At 39.6% G+C, this 13,199-nt stretch overlaps 45 non-coding genes across 45 annotated transcripts; all 45 read right to left on the bottom strand.

Moving 5' to 3' along the window:
- Positions 1-164: 164 nt before the first annotated feature.
- trnaq-cug (transfer RNA glutamine (anticodon CUG)) lies at positions 165-236 on the bottom strand. Its single transcript has one exon. It is a non-coding gene; the product is annotated as a tRNA-Gln (tRNA).
- A 115-nt stretch (positions 237-351) lies between these two features.
- On the bottom strand, positions 352-423 carry trnaq-uug (transfer RNA glutamine (anticodon UUG)). The gene has a single exon. It is a non-coding gene; the product is annotated as a tRNA-Gln (tRNA).
- Positions 424-538: 115 nt separating this feature from the next.
- On the bottom strand, positions 539-610 carry trnaq-uug (transfer RNA glutamine (anticodon UUG)). Its single transcript has one exon. It is a non-coding gene; the product is annotated as a tRNA-Gln (tRNA).
- Positions 611-725: 115 nt separating this feature from the next.
- trnaq-cug (transfer RNA glutamine (anticodon CUG)) lies at positions 726-797 on the bottom strand. The gene has a single exon. It is a non-coding gene; the product is annotated as a tRNA-Gln (tRNA).
- Positions 798-912: 115 nt separating this feature from the next.
- On the bottom strand, positions 913-984 carry trnaq-uug (transfer RNA glutamine (anticodon UUG)). The gene has a single exon. It is a non-coding gene; the product is annotated as a tRNA-Gln (tRNA).
- Positions 985-1,557: 573 nt separating this feature from the next.
- trnaq-cug (transfer RNA glutamine (anticodon CUG)) lies at positions 1,558-1,629 on the bottom strand. The gene has a single exon. It is a non-coding gene; the product is annotated as a tRNA-Gln (tRNA).
- A 115-nt stretch (positions 1,630-1,744) lies between these two features.
- On the bottom strand, positions 1,745-1,816 carry trnaq-uug (transfer RNA glutamine (anticodon UUG)). The gene has a single exon. It is a non-coding gene; the product is annotated as a tRNA-Gln (tRNA).
- Positions 1,817-1,931: 115 nt separating this feature from the next.
- Positions 1,932-2,003, bottom strand: trnaq-uug (transfer RNA glutamine (anticodon UUG)). The gene has a single exon. It is a non-coding gene; the product is annotated as a tRNA-Gln (tRNA).
- A 573-nt stretch (positions 2,004-2,576) lies between these two features.
- Positions 2,577-2,648, bottom strand: trnaq-cug (transfer RNA glutamine (anticodon CUG)). The gene has a single exon. It is a non-coding gene; the product is annotated as a tRNA-Gln (tRNA).
- Positions 2,649-2,763: 115 nt separating this feature from the next.
- Positions 2,764-2,835, bottom strand: trnaq-uug (transfer RNA glutamine (anticodon UUG)). The gene has a single exon. It is a non-coding gene; the product is annotated as a tRNA-Gln (tRNA).
- A 115-nt stretch (positions 2,836-2,950) lies between these two features.
- trnaq-uug (transfer RNA glutamine (anticodon UUG)) lies at positions 2,951-3,022 on the bottom strand. The gene has a single exon. It is a non-coding gene; the product is annotated as a tRNA-Gln (tRNA).
- A 115-nt stretch (positions 3,023-3,137) lies between these two features.
- Positions 3,138-3,209, bottom strand: trnaq-cug (transfer RNA glutamine (anticodon CUG)). Its single transcript has one exon. It is a non-coding gene; the product is annotated as a tRNA-Gln (tRNA).
- Positions 3,210-3,324: 115 nt separating this feature from the next.
- On the bottom strand, positions 3,325-3,396 carry trnaq-uug (transfer RNA glutamine (anticodon UUG)). Its single transcript has one exon. It is a non-coding gene; the product is annotated as a tRNA-Gln (tRNA).
- Positions 3,397-3,969: 573 nt separating this feature from the next.
- On the bottom strand, positions 3,970-4,041 carry trnaq-cug (transfer RNA glutamine (anticodon CUG)). Its single transcript has one exon. It is a non-coding gene; the product is annotated as a tRNA-Gln (tRNA).
- Positions 4,042-4,156: 115 nt separating this feature from the next.
- trnaq-uug (transfer RNA glutamine (anticodon UUG)) lies at positions 4,157-4,228 on the bottom strand. The gene has a single exon. It is a non-coding gene; the product is annotated as a tRNA-Gln (tRNA).
- A 115-nt stretch (positions 4,229-4,343) lies between these two features.
- Positions 4,344-4,415, bottom strand: trnaq-uug (transfer RNA glutamine (anticodon UUG)). The gene has a single exon. It is a non-coding gene; the product is annotated as a tRNA-Gln (tRNA).
- Positions 4,416-4,988: 573 nt separating this feature from the next.
- On the bottom strand, positions 4,989-5,060 carry trnaq-cug (transfer RNA glutamine (anticodon CUG)). Its single transcript has one exon. It is a non-coding gene; the product is annotated as a tRNA-Gln (tRNA).
- A 115-nt stretch (positions 5,061-5,175) lies between these two features.
- On the bottom strand, positions 5,176-5,247 carry trnaq-uug (transfer RNA glutamine (anticodon UUG)). Its single transcript has one exon. It is a non-coding gene; the product is annotated as a tRNA-Gln (tRNA).
- A 115-nt stretch (positions 5,248-5,362) lies between these two features.
- trnaq-uug (transfer RNA glutamine (anticodon UUG)) lies at positions 5,363-5,434 on the bottom strand. The gene has a single exon. It is a non-coding gene; the product is annotated as a tRNA-Gln (tRNA).
- Positions 5,435-5,549: 115 nt separating this feature from the next.
- On the bottom strand, positions 5,550-5,621 carry trnaq-cug (transfer RNA glutamine (anticodon CUG)). The gene has a single exon. It is a non-coding gene; the product is annotated as a tRNA-Gln (tRNA).
- Positions 5,622-5,736: 115 nt separating this feature from the next.
- Positions 5,737-5,808, bottom strand: trnaq-uug (transfer RNA glutamine (anticodon UUG)). Its single transcript has one exon. It is a non-coding gene; the product is annotated as a tRNA-Gln (tRNA).
- A 573-nt stretch (positions 5,809-6,381) lies between these two features.
- Positions 6,382-6,453, bottom strand: trnaq-cug (transfer RNA glutamine (anticodon CUG)). The gene has a single exon. It is a non-coding gene; the product is annotated as a tRNA-Gln (tRNA).
- A 115-nt stretch (positions 6,454-6,568) lies between these two features.
- trnaq-uug (transfer RNA glutamine (anticodon UUG)) lies at positions 6,569-6,640 on the bottom strand. The gene has a single exon. It is a non-coding gene; the product is annotated as a tRNA-Gln (tRNA).
- Positions 6,641-6,755: 115 nt separating this feature from the next.
- On the bottom strand, positions 6,756-6,827 carry trnaq-uug (transfer RNA glutamine (anticodon UUG)). The gene has a single exon. It is a non-coding gene; the product is annotated as a tRNA-Gln (tRNA).
- A 573-nt stretch (positions 6,828-7,400) lies between these two features.
- Positions 7,401-7,472, bottom strand: trnaq-cug (transfer RNA glutamine (anticodon CUG)). The gene has a single exon. It is a non-coding gene; the product is annotated as a tRNA-Gln (tRNA).
- Positions 7,473-7,587: 115 nt separating this feature from the next.
- Positions 7,588-7,659, bottom strand: trnaq-uug (transfer RNA glutamine (anticodon UUG)). The gene has a single exon. It is a non-coding gene; the product is annotated as a tRNA-Gln (tRNA).
- A 115-nt stretch (positions 7,660-7,774) lies between these two features.
- trnaq-uug (transfer RNA glutamine (anticodon UUG)) lies at positions 7,775-7,846 on the bottom strand. The gene has a single exon. It is a non-coding gene; the product is annotated as a tRNA-Gln (tRNA).
- A 115-nt stretch (positions 7,847-7,961) lies between these two features.
- trnaq-cug (transfer RNA glutamine (anticodon CUG)) lies at positions 7,962-8,033 on the bottom strand. The gene has a single exon. It is a non-coding gene; the product is annotated as a tRNA-Gln (tRNA).
- A 115-nt stretch (positions 8,034-8,148) lies between these two features.
- Positions 8,149-8,220, bottom strand: trnaq-uug (transfer RNA glutamine (anticodon UUG)). Its single transcript has one exon. It is a non-coding gene; the product is annotated as a tRNA-Gln (tRNA).
- Positions 8,221-8,793: 573 nt separating this feature from the next.
- Positions 8,794-8,865, bottom strand: trnaq-cug (transfer RNA glutamine (anticodon CUG)). The gene has a single exon. It is a non-coding gene; the product is annotated as a tRNA-Gln (tRNA).
- Positions 8,866-8,980: 115 nt separating this feature from the next.
- Positions 8,981-9,052, bottom strand: trnaq-uug (transfer RNA glutamine (anticodon UUG)). Its single transcript has one exon. It is a non-coding gene; the product is annotated as a tRNA-Gln (tRNA).
- Positions 9,053-9,167: 115 nt separating this feature from the next.
- On the bottom strand, positions 9,168-9,239 carry trnaq-uug (transfer RNA glutamine (anticodon UUG)). Its single transcript has one exon. It is a non-coding gene; the product is annotated as a tRNA-Gln (tRNA).
- Positions 9,240-9,812: 573 nt separating this feature from the next.
- On the bottom strand, positions 9,813-9,884 carry trnaq-cug (transfer RNA glutamine (anticodon CUG)). Its single transcript has one exon. It is a non-coding gene; the product is annotated as a tRNA-Gln (tRNA).
- A 115-nt stretch (positions 9,885-9,999) lies between these two features.
- On the bottom strand, positions 10,000-10,071 carry trnaq-uug (transfer RNA glutamine (anticodon UUG)). Its single transcript has one exon. It is a non-coding gene; the product is annotated as a tRNA-Gln (tRNA).
- A 115-nt stretch (positions 10,072-10,186) lies between these two features.
- trnaq-uug (transfer RNA glutamine (anticodon UUG)) lies at positions 10,187-10,258 on the bottom strand. The gene has a single exon. It is a non-coding gene; the product is annotated as a tRNA-Gln (tRNA).
- Positions 10,259-10,373: 115 nt separating this feature from the next.
- trnaq-cug (transfer RNA glutamine (anticodon CUG)) lies at positions 10,374-10,445 on the bottom strand. The gene has a single exon. It is a non-coding gene; the product is annotated as a tRNA-Gln (tRNA).
- A 115-nt stretch (positions 10,446-10,560) lies between these two features.
- On the bottom strand, positions 10,561-10,632 carry trnaq-uug (transfer RNA glutamine (anticodon UUG)). Its single transcript has one exon. It is a non-coding gene; the product is annotated as a tRNA-Gln (tRNA).
- A 573-nt stretch (positions 10,633-11,205) lies between these two features.
- On the bottom strand, positions 11,206-11,277 carry trnaq-cug (transfer RNA glutamine (anticodon CUG)). Its single transcript has one exon. It is a non-coding gene; the product is annotated as a tRNA-Gln (tRNA).
- A 115-nt stretch (positions 11,278-11,392) lies between these two features.
- Positions 11,393-11,464, bottom strand: trnaq-uug (transfer RNA glutamine (anticodon UUG)). The gene has a single exon. It is a non-coding gene; the product is annotated as a tRNA-Gln (tRNA).
- Positions 11,465-11,579: 115 nt separating this feature from the next.
- trnaq-uug (transfer RNA glutamine (anticodon UUG)) lies at positions 11,580-11,651 on the bottom strand. Its single transcript has one exon. It is a non-coding gene; the product is annotated as a tRNA-Gln (tRNA).
- A 573-nt stretch (positions 11,652-12,224) lies between these two features.
- Positions 12,225-12,296, bottom strand: trnaq-cug (transfer RNA glutamine (anticodon CUG)). The gene has a single exon. It is a non-coding gene; the product is annotated as a tRNA-Gln (tRNA).
- Positions 12,297-12,411: 115 nt separating this feature from the next.
- On the bottom strand, positions 12,412-12,483 carry trnaq-uug (transfer RNA glutamine (anticodon UUG)). The gene has a single exon. It is a non-coding gene; the product is annotated as a tRNA-Gln (tRNA).
- Positions 12,484-12,598: 115 nt separating this feature from the next.
- trnaq-uug (transfer RNA glutamine (anticodon UUG)) lies at positions 12,599-12,670 on the bottom strand. Its single transcript has one exon. It is a non-coding gene; the product is annotated as a tRNA-Gln (tRNA).
- Positions 12,671-12,785: 115 nt separating this feature from the next.
- trnaq-cug (transfer RNA glutamine (anticodon CUG)) lies at positions 12,786-12,857 on the bottom strand. The gene has a single exon. It is a non-coding gene; the product is annotated as a tRNA-Gln (tRNA).
- A 115-nt stretch (positions 12,858-12,972) lies between these two features.
- trnaq-uug (transfer RNA glutamine (anticodon UUG)) lies at positions 12,973-13,044 on the bottom strand. The gene has a single exon. It is a non-coding gene; the product is annotated as a tRNA-Gln (tRNA).
- Between the last annotated feature and the right edge of the window lie 155 nt (positions 13,045-13,199).

Raw genomic sequence — 13,199 nt, 5'->3', positions numbered from 1 at the left:
GTTCTCAATTAACAAACCTACTAGGCACTCATAGTATGCATTTCCTGTAGGCTAGCCATTCATGTGTACCAAAGACTACTCATCAACTCCCACCCACTTGTTTCTTTCACACACGACAATTTTAAAGTTGACAGGAGAGGAGTATGTCACTGCAAAATAAAGGTAGGTCCTACCGAGATTTGAACTCGGATCGCAGGATTCAGAGTCCTGAGTGCTAACCATTACACCATAGAACCCTGTACATAAAAATTATTGAAGTGTTCAGATTTTCCTGTCATTTGTTCACCCGATTAACAGCAAGAGATGAGATTATTGGTAGGCCATGTGAATAATACAGCACAAAAGCTAGGAAGGTTCTACTGAGATTTGAACTCGGATCACTGGATTCAAAGTCCAGAGTGCTAACCATTACACCATAGAACCCTGTACATAAAAATTATTGAAGTGTTCAGATTTTCCTGTCATTTGTTCACCCGATTAACAGCAAGAGATGAGATTATTGGTAGGCCATGTGAATAATTCAGCACAAAAGTTAGGAAGGTACTACCGAGATTTGAACTCGGATCACTGGATTCAAAGTCCAGAGTGCTAACCATTACACCATAGAACCCTGTACATAAAAATTATTGAAGTGTTCAGATTTTCCTGTCATTTGTTCACTTGATTAACAGCAAGAGATGAGATTATTGGTAGGCCATGTGAATAATTCAGCACAAAAGCTAGGAAGGTTCTACCGAGATTTGAACTCGGATCGCAGGATTCAGAGTCCTGAGTGCTTACCATTACACCATAGCACCCTGTACATAAAAATTATTGAAGTGTTCAGATTTTCCTGTCATTTGTTCACCCGATTAACAGCAAGAGATGAGATTATTGGTAGGCCATGTGAATAATTCAGCACAAAAGTTAGGAAGGTTCTACCGAGATTTGAACTCGGATCACTGGATTCAAAGTCCAGAGTGCTAACCATTACACCATAGAACCATATTCTTAACCAAATTTGGAATTTTACAGAAAAAAATGGACAGTCGTTCCTTCACGTGTTGCAAATTCTTTCAACTGACAACAATATTTGGACAGCTATCTTCTAGTTCAACAAGGAAGAATTATTCACATGGTAGGTCCGACCAAGACTTGAACTCAGATTGTAGGATTCAGAGTCCTGAGTGATAACCTTGACAGCACAGAACCCTGTAATCAATACTCTGGGATGGGTTCAGATTTGCTCTCCTAGGTTCTCCGGAAAAACAGAGAAAATATTTTCTGGCCATAAACGGTATCAACTGGGCTACCCTACCATGTAACAACTTGTAAGTCCACATATTTCCAACACGATTGATGTGATGAGGGTGAAAAAAATCTGAAATATTTTCGGTTCATTGGGAGGTAGCAAGTTCTCAATTAACAAACCTACTAGGCACTCATAGTATGCATTTCCTGTAGGCTAGCCATTCATGTGTACCAAAGACTGCTCATCAACTCCCACCCACTTGTTTCTTTCACACACGACAATTTTAAAGTTGACAGGAGAGGAGTATGTCACTGCAAAATAAAGGTAGGTCCTACCGAGATTTGAACTCAGATCTCAGGATTCAGAGTCCTGAGTGCTAACCATTACACCATAGAACCCTGTACATAAATATTTTTGTAGTGTTCAGATTTTCCTGTCATTTGTTCACCCGATTAACAGCAAGAGATGAGATTATTGGTAGGCCATGTGAATAATTCAGCACAAAAGCTAGGAAGGTTCTACCGAGATTTGAACTCGGATCACTGGATTCAAAGTCCAGAGTGCTAACCATTACACCATAAAACCCTGTACACAAATATTATTGAAGTGTTCAGATTTTCCTGTCATTTGTTCACCCGATTAACAGCAAGAGATGAGATTATTGGTAGGCCATGTGAATAATTCAGCACAAAAGCTAGGAAGGTTCTACCGAGATTTGAACTCGGATCACTGGATTCAAAGTCCAGAGTGCTAACCATTACACCATAGAACCATATTATTAACCAAATTTGGAATTTTACAGAAAAAAATTGACAGTCGTTCCTTCACGTGTTGCAAATTCTTTCAACTGACAACAATATTTGGACAGCTATCTTCTAGTTCAACAAGGAAGAATTATTCACATGGTAGGTCCGACCAAGACTTGAACTCAGATTGTAGGATTCAGAGTCCTGAGTGATAACCTTGACAGCACAGAACCCTGTAATCAATACTCTGGGATGGGTTCAGATTTGCTCTCCTAGGTTCTCCGGAAAAACAGAGAAAATATTTTCTGGCCATAAACGGTATCAACTGGGCTACCCTACCATGTAACAACTTGTAAGTCCACATATTTCCAACACGATTGATGTGATGAGGGTGAAAAAAATCTGAAATATTTTCGGTTCATTGGGACGTAGCAAGTTCTCAATTAACAAACCTACTAGGCACTCATAGTATGCATTTCCTGTAGGCTAGCCATTCATGTGTACCAAAGACTACTCATCAACTCCCACCCACTTGTTTCTTTCACACACGACAATTTTAAAGTTGACAGGAGAGGAGTATGTCACTGCAAAATAAAGGTAGGTCCTACCGAGATTTGAACTCGGATCGCAGGATTCAGAGTCCTGAGTGCTAACCATTACACCATAGAACCCTGTACATAAAAATTATTGAAGTGTTCAGATTTTCCTGTCATTTGTTCACCCGATTAACAGCAAGAGATGAGATTATTGGTAGGCCATGTGAATAATACAGCACAAAAGCTAGGAAGGTTCTACTGAGATTTGAACTCGGATCACTGGATTCAAAGTCCAGAGTGCTAACCATTACACCATAGAACCCTGTACATAAAAATTATTGAAGTGTTCAGATTTTCCTGTCATTTGTTCACCCGATTAACAGCAAGAGATGAGATTATTGGTAGGCCATGTGAATAATTCAGCACAAAAGTTAGGAAGGTACTACCGAGATTTGAACTCGGATCACTGGATTCAAAGTCCAGAGTGCTAACCATTACACCATAGAACCCTGTACATAAAAATTATTGAAGTGTTCAGATTTTCCTGTCATTTGTTCACTTGATTAACAGCAAGAGATGAGATTATTGGTAGGCCATGTGAATAATTCAGCACAAAAGCTAGGAAGGTTCTACCGAGATTTGAACTCGGATCGCAGGATTCAGAGTCCTGAGTGCTTACCATTACACCATAGCACCCTGTACATAAAAATTATTGAAGTGTTCAGATTTTCCTGTCATTTGTTCACCCGATTAACAGCAAGAGATGAGATTATTGGTAGGCCATGTGAATAATTCAGCACAAAAGCTAGGAAGGTTCTACCGAGATTTGAACTCGGATCACTGGATTCAAAGTCCAGAGTGCTAACCATTACACCATAGAACCATATTCTTAACCAAATTTGGAATTTTACAGAAAAAAATGGACAGTCGTTCCTTCACGTGTTGCAAATTCTTTCAACTGACAACAATATTTGGACAGCTATCTTCTAGTTCAACAAGGAAGAATTATTCACATGGTAGGTCCGACCAAGACTTGAACTCAGATTGTAGGATTCAGAGTCCTGAGTGATAACCTTGACAGCACAGAACCCTGTAATCAATACTCTGGGATGGGTTCAGATTTGCTCTCCTAGGTTCTCCGGAAAAACAGAGAAAATATTTTCTGGCCATAAACGGTATCAACTGGGCTACCCTACCATGTAACAACTTGTAAGTCCACATATTTCCAACACGATTGATGTGATGAGGGTGAAAAAAATCTGAAATATTTTCGGTTCATTGGGAGGTAGCAAGTTCTCAATTAACAAACCTACTAGGCACTCATAGTATGCATTTCCTGTAGGCTAGCCATTCATGTGTACCAAAGACTGCTCATCAACTCCCACCCACTTGTTTCTTTCACACACGACAATTTTAAAGTTGACAGGAGAGGAGTATGTCACTGCAAAATAAAGGTAGGTCCTACCGAGATTTGAACTCAGATCTCAGGATTCAGAGTCCTGAGTGCTAACCATTACACCATAGAACCCTGTACATAAATATTTTTGTAGTGTTCAGATTTTCCTGTCATTTGTTCACCCGATTAACAGCAAGAGATGAGATTATTGGTAGGCCATGTGAATAATTCAGCACAAAAGCTAGGAAGGTTCTACCGAGATTTGAACTCGGATCACTGGATTCAAAGTCCAGAGTGCTAACCATTACACCATAAAACCCTGTACACAAATATTATTGAAGTGTTCAGATTTTCCTGTCATTTGTTCACCCGATTAACAGCAAGAGATGAGATTATTGGTAGGCCATGTGAATAATTCAGCACAAAAGCTAGGAAGGTTCTACCGAGATTTGAACTCGGATCACTGGATTCAAAGTCCAGAGTGCTAACCATTACACCATAGAACCATATTATTAACCAAATTTGGAATTTTACAGAAAAAAATTGACAGTCGTTCCTTCACGTGTTGCAAATTCTTTCAACTGACAACAATATTTGGACAGCTATCTTCTAGTTCAACAAGGAAGAATTATTCACATGGTAGGTCCGACCAAGACTTGAACTCAGATTGTAGGATTCAGAGTCCTGAGTGATAACCTTGACAGCACAGAACCCTGTAATCAATACTCTGGGATGGGTTCAGATTTGCTCTCCTAGGTTCTCCGGAAAAACAGAGAAAATATTTTCTGGCCATAAACGGTATCAACTGGGCTACCCTACCATGTAACAACTTGTAAGTCCACATATTTCCAACACGATTGATGTGATGAGGGTGAAAAAAATCTGAAATATTTTCGGTTCATTGGGACGTAGCAAGTTCTCAATTAACAAACCTACTAGGCACTCATAGTATGCATTTCCTGTAGGCTAGCCATTCATGTGTACCAAAGACTGCTCATCAACTCCCACCCACTTGTTTCTTTCACACACGACAATTTTAAAGTTGACAGGAGAGGAGTATGTCACTGCAAAATAAAGGTAGGTCCTACCGAGATTTGAACTCGGATCGCAGGATTCAGAGTCCTGAGTGCTAACCATTACACCATAGAACCCTGTACATAAAAATTATTGAAGTGTTCAGATTTTCCTGTCATTTGTTCACCCGATTAACAGCAAGAGATGAGATTATTGGTAGGCCATGTGAATAATTCAGCACAAAAGCTAGGAAGGTTCTACTGAGATTTGAACTCGGATCACTGGATTCAAAGTCCAGAGTGCTAACCATTACACCATAGAACCCTGTACATAAAAATTATTGAAGTGTTCAGATTTTCCTGTCATTTGTTCACCCGATTAACAGCAAGAGATGAGATTATTGGTAGGCCATGTGAATAATTCAGCACAAAAGTTAGGAAGGTACTACCGAGATTTGAACTCGGATTACTGGATTCAAAGTCCAGAGTGCTAACCATTACACCATAGAACCCTGTACATAAAAATTATTGAAGTGTTCAGATTTTCCTGTCATTTGTTCACTCGATTAACAGCAAGAGATGAGATTATTGGTAGGCCATGTGAATAATTCAGCACAAAAGCTAGGAAGGTTCTACCGAGATTTGAACTCGGATCGCAGGATTCAGAGTCCTGAGTGCTAACCATTACACCATAGCACCCTGTACATAAAAATTATTGAAGTGTTCAGATTTTCCTGTCATTTGTTCACCCGATTAACAGCAAGAGATGAGATTATTGGTAGGCCATGTGAATAATTCAGCACAAAAGTTAGGAAGGTTCTACCGAGATTTGAACTCGGATCACTGGATTCAAAGTCCAGAGTGCTAACCATTACACCATAGAACCATATTCTTAACCAAATTTGGAATTTTACAGAAAAAAATGGACAGTCGTTCCTTCACGTGCTGCAAATTCTTTCAACTGACAACAATATTTGGACAGCTATCTTCTAGTTCAACAAGGAAGAATTATTCACATGGTAGGTCCGACCAAGACTTGAACTCAGATTGTAGGATTCAGAGTCCTGAGTGATAACCTTGACAGCACAGAACCCTGTAATCAATACTCTGGGATGGGTTCAGATTTGCTCTCCTAGGTTCTCCGGAAAAACAGAGAAAATATTTTCTGGCCATAAACGGTATCAACTGGGCTACCCTACCATGTAACAACTTGTAAGTCCACATATTTCCAACACGATTGATGTGATGAGGGTGAAAAAAATCTGAAATATTTTCGGTTCATTGGGAGGTAGCAAGTTCTCAATTAACAAACCTACTAGGCACTCATAGTATGCATTTCCTGTAGGCTAGCCATTCATGTGTACCAAAGACTGCTCATCAACTCCCACCCACTTGTTTCTTTCACACACGACAATTTTAAAGTTGACAGGAGAGGAGTATGTCACTGCAAAATAAAGGTAGGTCCTACCGAGATTTGAACTCGGATCGCAGGATTCAGAGTCCTGAGTGCTAACCATTACACCATAGAACCCTGTACATAAATATTTTTGTAGTGTTCAGATTTTCCTGTCATTTGTTCACCCGATTAACAGCAAGAGATGAGATTATTGGTAGGCCATGTGAATAATTCAGCACAAAAGCTAGGAAGGTTCTACCGAGATTTGAACTCGGATCACTGGATTCAAAGTCCAGAGTGCTAACCATTACACCATAAAACCCTGTACACAAATATTATTGAAGTGTTCAGATTTTCCTGTCATTTGTTCACCCGATTAACAGCAAGAGATGAGATTATTGGTAGGCCATGTGAATAATTCAGCACAAAAGCTAGGAAGGTTCTACCGAGATTTGAACTCGGATCACTGGATTCAAAGTCCAGAGTGCTAACCATTACACCATAGAACCATATTATTAACCAAATTTGGAATTTTACAGAAAAAAATTGACAGTCGTTCCTTCACGTGTTGCAAATTCTTTCAACTGACAACAATATTTGGACAGCTATCTTCTAGTTCAACAAGGAAGAATTATTCACATGGTAGGTCCGACCAAGACTTGAACTCAGATTGTAGGATTCAGAGTCCTGAGTGATAACCTTGACAGCACAGAACCCTGTAATCAATACTCTGGGATGGGTTCAGATTTGCTCTCCTAGGTTCTCCGGAAAAACAGAGAAAATATTTTCTGGCCATAAACGGTATCAACTGGGCTACCCTACCATGTAACAACTTGTAAGTCCACATATTTCCAACACGATTGATGTGATGAGGGTGAAAAAAATCTGAAATATTTTCGGTTCATTGGGACGTAGCAAGTTCTCAATTAACAAACCTACTAGGCACTCATAGTATGCATTTCCTGTAGGCTAGCCATTCATGTGTACCAAAGACTGCTCATCAACTCCCACCCACTTGTTTCTTTCACACACGACAATTTTAAAGTTGACAGGAGAGGAGTATGTCACTGCAAAATAAAGGTAGGTCCTACCGAGATTTGAACTCGGATCGCAGGATTCAGAGTCCTGAGTGCTAACCATTACACCATAGAACCCTGTACATAAAAATTATTGAAGTGTTCAGATTTTCCTGTCATTTGTTCACCCGATTAACAGCAAGAGATGAGATTATTGGTAGGCCATGTGAATAATTCAGCACAAAAGCTAGGAAGGTTCTACTGAGATTTGAACTCGGATCACTGGATTCAAAGTCCAGAGTGCTAACCATTACACCATAGAACCCTGTACATAAAAATTATTGAAGTGTTCAGATTTTCCTGTCATTTGTTCACCCGATTAACAGCAAGAGATGAGATTATTGGTAGGCCATGTGAATAATTCAGCACAAAAGTTAGGAAGGTACTACCGAGATTTGAACTCGGATCACTGGATTCAAAGTCCAGAGTGCTAACCATTACACCATAGAACCCTGTACATAAAAATTATTGAAGTGTTCAGATTTTCCTGTCATTTGTTCACTCGATTAACAGCAAGAGATGAGATTATTGGTAGGCCATGTGAATAATTCAGCACAAAAGCTAGGAAGGTTCTACCGAGATTTGAACTCGGATCGCAGGATTCAGAGTCCTGAGTGCTAACCATTACACCATAGCACCCTGTACATAAAAATTATTGAAGTGTTCAGATTTTCCTGTCATTTGTTCACCCGATTAACAGCAAGAGATGAGATTATTGGTAGGCCATGTGAATAATTCAGCACAAAAGTTAGGAAGGTTGTACCGAGATTTGAACTCGGATCACTGGATTCAAAGTCCAGAGTGCTAACCATTACACCATAGAACCATATTCTTAACCAAATTTGGAATTTTACAGAAAAAAATGGACAGTCGTTCCTTCACGTGTTGCAAATTCTTTCAACTGACAACAATATTTGGACAGCTATCTTCTAGTTCAACAAGGAAGAATTATTCACATGGTAGGTCCGACCAAGACTTGAACTCAGATTGTAGGATTCAGAGTCCTGAGTGATAACCTTGACAGCACAGAACCCTGTAATCAATACTCTGGGATGGGTTCAGATTTGCTCTCCTAGGTTCTCCGGAAAAACAGAGAAAATATTTTCTGGCCATAAACGGTATCAACTGGGCTACCCTACCATGTAACAACTTGTAAGTCCACATATTTCCAACACGATTGATGTGATGAGGGTGAAAAAAATCTGAAATATTTTCGGTTCATTGGGAGGTAGCAAGTTCTCAATTAACAAACCTACTAGGCACTCATAGTATGCATTTCCTGTAGGCTAGCCATTCATGTGTACCAAAGACTGCTCATCAACTCCCACCCACTTGTTTCTTTCACACACGACAATTTTAAAGTTGACAGGAGAGGAGTATGTCACTGCAAAATAAAGGTAGATCCTACCGAGATTTGAACTCGGATCGCAGGATTCAGAGTCCTGAGTGCTAACCATTACACCATAGAACCCTGTACATAAATATTTTTAAAGTGTTCAGATTTTCCTGTCATTTGTTCACCCGATTAACAGCAAGAGATGAGATTATTGGTAGGCCATGTGAATAATTCAGCACAAAAGCTAGGAAGGTTCTACCGAGATTTGAACTCGGATCACTGGATTCAAAGTCCAGAGTGCTAACCATTACACCATAAAACCCTGTACACAAATATTATTGAAGTGTTCAGATTTTCCTGTCATTTGTTCACCCGATTAACAGCAAGAGATGAGATTATTGGTAGGCCATGTGAATAATTCAGCACAAAAGCTAGGAAGGTTCTACCGAGATTTGAACTCGGATCACTGGATTCAAAGTCCAGAGTGCTAACCATTACACCATAGAACCATATTATTAACCAAATTTGGAATTTTACAGAAAAAAATTGACAGTCGTTCCTTCACGTGTTGCAAATTCTTTCAACTGACAACAATATTTGGACAGCTATCTTCTAGTTCAACAAGGAAGAATTATTCACATGGTAGGTCCGACCAAGACTTGAACTCAGATTGTAGGATTCAGAGTCCTGAGTGATAACCTTGACAGCACAGAACCCTGTAATCAATACTCTGGGATGGGTTCAGATTTGCTCTCCTAGGTTCTCCGGAAAAACAGAGAAAATATTTTCTGGCCATAAACGGTATCAACTGGGCTACCCTACCATGTAACAACTTGTAAGTCCACATATTTCCAACACGATTGATGTGATGAGGGTGAAAAATATCTGAAATATTTTCGGTTCATTGGGACGTAGCAAGTTCTCAATTAACAAACCTACTAGGCACTCATAGTATGCATTTCCTGTAGGCTAGCCATTCATGTGTACCAAAGACTGCTCATCAACTCCCACCCACTTGTTTCTTTCACACACGACAATTTTAAAGTTGACAGGAGAGGAGTATGTCACTGCAAAATAAAGGTAGGTCCTACCGAGATTTGAACTCGGATCGCAGGATTCAGAGTCCTGAGTGCTAACCATTACACCATAGAACCCTGTACATAAAAATTATTGAAGTGTTCAGATTTTCCTGTCATTTGTTCACCCGATTAACAGCAAGAGATGAGATTATTGGTAGGCCATGTGAATAATTCAGCACAAAAGCTAGGAAGGTTCTACTGAGATTTGAACTCGGATCACTGGATTCAAAGTCCAGAGTGCTAACCATTACACCATAGAACCCTGTACATAAAAATTATTGAAGTGTTCAGATTTTCCTGTCATTTGTTCACCCGATTAACAGCAAGAGATGAGATTATTGGTAGGCCATGTGAATAATTCAGCACAAAAGTTAGGAAGGTACTACCGAGATTTGAACTCGGATTACTGGATTCAAAGTCCAGAGTGCTAACCATTACACCATAGAACCCTGTACATAAAAATTATTGAAGTGTTCAGATTTTCCTGTCATTTGTTCACTCGATTAACAGCAAGAGATGAGATTATTGGTAGGCCATGTGAATAATTCAGCACAAAAGCTAGGAAGGTTCTACCGAGATTTGAACTCGGATCGCAGGATTCAGAGTCCTGAGTGCTAACCATTACACCATAGCACCCTGTACATAAAAATTATTGAAGTGTTCAGATTTTCCTGTCATTTGTTCACCCGATTAACAGCAAGAGATGAGATTATTGGTAGGCCATGTGAATAATTCAGCACAAAAGTTAGGAAGGTTCTACCGAGATTTGAACTCGGATCACTGGATTCAAAGTCCAGAGTGCTAACCATTACACCATAGAACCATATTCTTAACCAAATTTGGAATTTTACAGAAAAAAATGGACAGTCGTTCCTTCACGTGCTGCAAATTCTTTCAACTGACAACAATATTTGGACAGCTATCTTCTAGTTCAACAAGGAAGAATTATTCACATGGTAGGTCCGACCAAGACTTGAACTCAGATTGTAGGATTCAGAGTCCTGAGTGATAACCTTGACAGCACAGAACCCTGTAATCAATACTCTGGGATGGGTTCAGATTTGCTCTCCTAGGTTCTCCGGAAAAACAGAGAAAATATTTTCTGGCCATAAACGGTATCAACTGGGCTACCCTACCATGTAACAACTTGTAAGTCCACATATTTCCAACACGATTGATGTGATGAGGGTGAAAAAAATCTGAAATATTTTCGGTTCATTGGGAGGTAGCAAGTTCTCAATTAACAAACCTACTAGGCACTCATAGTATGCATTTCCTGTAGGCTAGCCATTCATGTGTACCAAAGACTGCTCATCAACTCCCACCCACTTGTTTCTTTCACACACGACAATTTTAAAGTTGACAGGAGAGGAGTATGTCACTGCAAAATAAAGGTAGGTCCTACCGAGATTTGAACTCGGATCGCAGGATTCAGAGTCCTGAGTGCTAACCATTACACCATAGAACCCTGTACATAAATATTTTTGTAGTGTTCAGATTTTCCTGTCATTTGTTCACCCGATTAACAGCAAGAGATGAGATTATTGGTAGGCCATGTGAATAATTCAGCACAAAAGCTAGGAAGGTTCTACCGAGATTTGAACTCGGATCACTGGATTCAAAGTCCAGAGTGCTAACCATTACACCATAAAACCCTGTACACAAATATTATTGAAGTGTTCAGATTTTCCTGTCATTTGTTCACCCGATTAACAGCAAGAGATGAGATTATTGGTAGGCCATGTGAATAATTCAGCACAAAAGCTAGGAAGGTTCTACCGAGATTTGAACTCGGATCACTGGATTCAAAGTCCAGAGTGCTAACCATTACACCATAGAACCATATTATTAACCAAATTTGGAATTTTACAGAAAAAAATTGACAGTCGTTCCTTCACGTGTTGCAAATTCTTTCAACTGACAACAATATTTGGACAGCTATCTTCTAGTTCAACAAGGAAGAATTATTCACATGGTAGGTCCGACCAAGACTTGAACTCAGATTGTAGGATTCAGAGTCCTGAGTGATAACCTTGACAGCACAGAACCCTGTAATCAATACTCTGGGATGGGTTCAGATTTGCTCTCCTAGGTTCTCCGGAAAAACAGAGAAAATATTTTCTGGCCATAAACGGTATCAACTGGGCTACCCTACCATGTAACAACTTGTAAGTCCACATATTTCCAACACGATTGATGTGATGAGGGTGAAAAAAATCTGAAATATTTTCGGTTCATTGGGACGTAGCAAGTTCTCAATTAACAAACCTACTAGGCACTCATAGTATGCATTTCCTGTAGGCTAGCCATTCATGTGTACCAAAGACTGCTCATCAACTCCCACCCACTTGTTTCTTTCACACACGACAATTTTAAAGTTGACAGGAGAGGAGTATGTCACTGCAAAATAAAGGTAGGTCCTACCGAGATTTGAACTCGGATCGCAGGATTCAGAGTCCTGAGTGCTAACCATTACACCATAGAACCCTGTACATAAAAATTATTGAAGTGTTCAGATTTTCCTGTCATTTGTTCACCCGATTAACAGCAAGAGATGAGATTATTGGTAGGCCATGTGAATAATTCAGCACAAAAGCTAGGAAGGTTCTACTGAGATTTGAACTCGGATCACTGGATTCAAAGTCCAGAGTGCTAACCATTACACCATAGAACCCTGTACATAAAAATTATTGAAGTGTTCAGATTTTCCTGTCATTTGTTCACCCGATTAACAGCAAGAGATGAGATTATTGGTAGGCCATGTGAATAATTCAGCACAAAAGTTAGGAAGGTACTACCGAGATTTGAACTCGGATCACTGGATTCAAAGTCCAGAGTGCTAACCATTACACCATAGAACCCTGTACATAAAAATTATTGAAGTGTTCAGATTTTCCTGTCATTTGTTCACTCGATTAACAGCAAGAGATGAGATTATTGGTAGGCCATGTGAATAATTCAGCACAAAAGCTAGGAAGGTTCTACCGAGATTTGAACTCGGATCGCAGGATTCAGAGTCCTGAGTGCTAACCATTACACCATAGCACCCTGTACATAAAAATTATTGAAGTGTTCAGATTTTCCTGTCATTTGTTCACCCGATTAACAGCAAGAGATGAGATTATTGGTAGGCCATGTGAATAATTCAGCACAAAAGTTAGGAAGGTTGTACCGAGATTTGAACTCGGATCACTGGATTCAAAGTCCAGAGTGCTAACCATTACACCATAGAACCATATTCTTAACCAAATTTGGAATTTTACAGAAAAAAATGGACAGTCGTTCCTTCACGTGTTGCAAATTCTTTCAACTGACAACAATATTTGGACAGCTATCTTCTAGTTCAACAAGGAAGAATTATTCACATGGTAGGTCCGACCAAGACTTGAA

This window comes from Salvelinus fontinalis, unplaced genomic scaffold (genome assembly GCF_029448725.1).
Source record: "Salvelinus fontinalis isolate EN_2023a unplaced genomic scaffold, ASM2944872v1 scaffold_0155, whole genome shotgun sequence".
Classification (NCBI taxonomy): domain Eukaryota; kingdom Metazoa; phylum Chordata; class Actinopteri; order Salmoniformes; family Salmonidae; genus Salvelinus; species Salvelinus fontinalis.
This window is presented reverse-complemented; position numbering and strand designations above follow the sequence as displayed.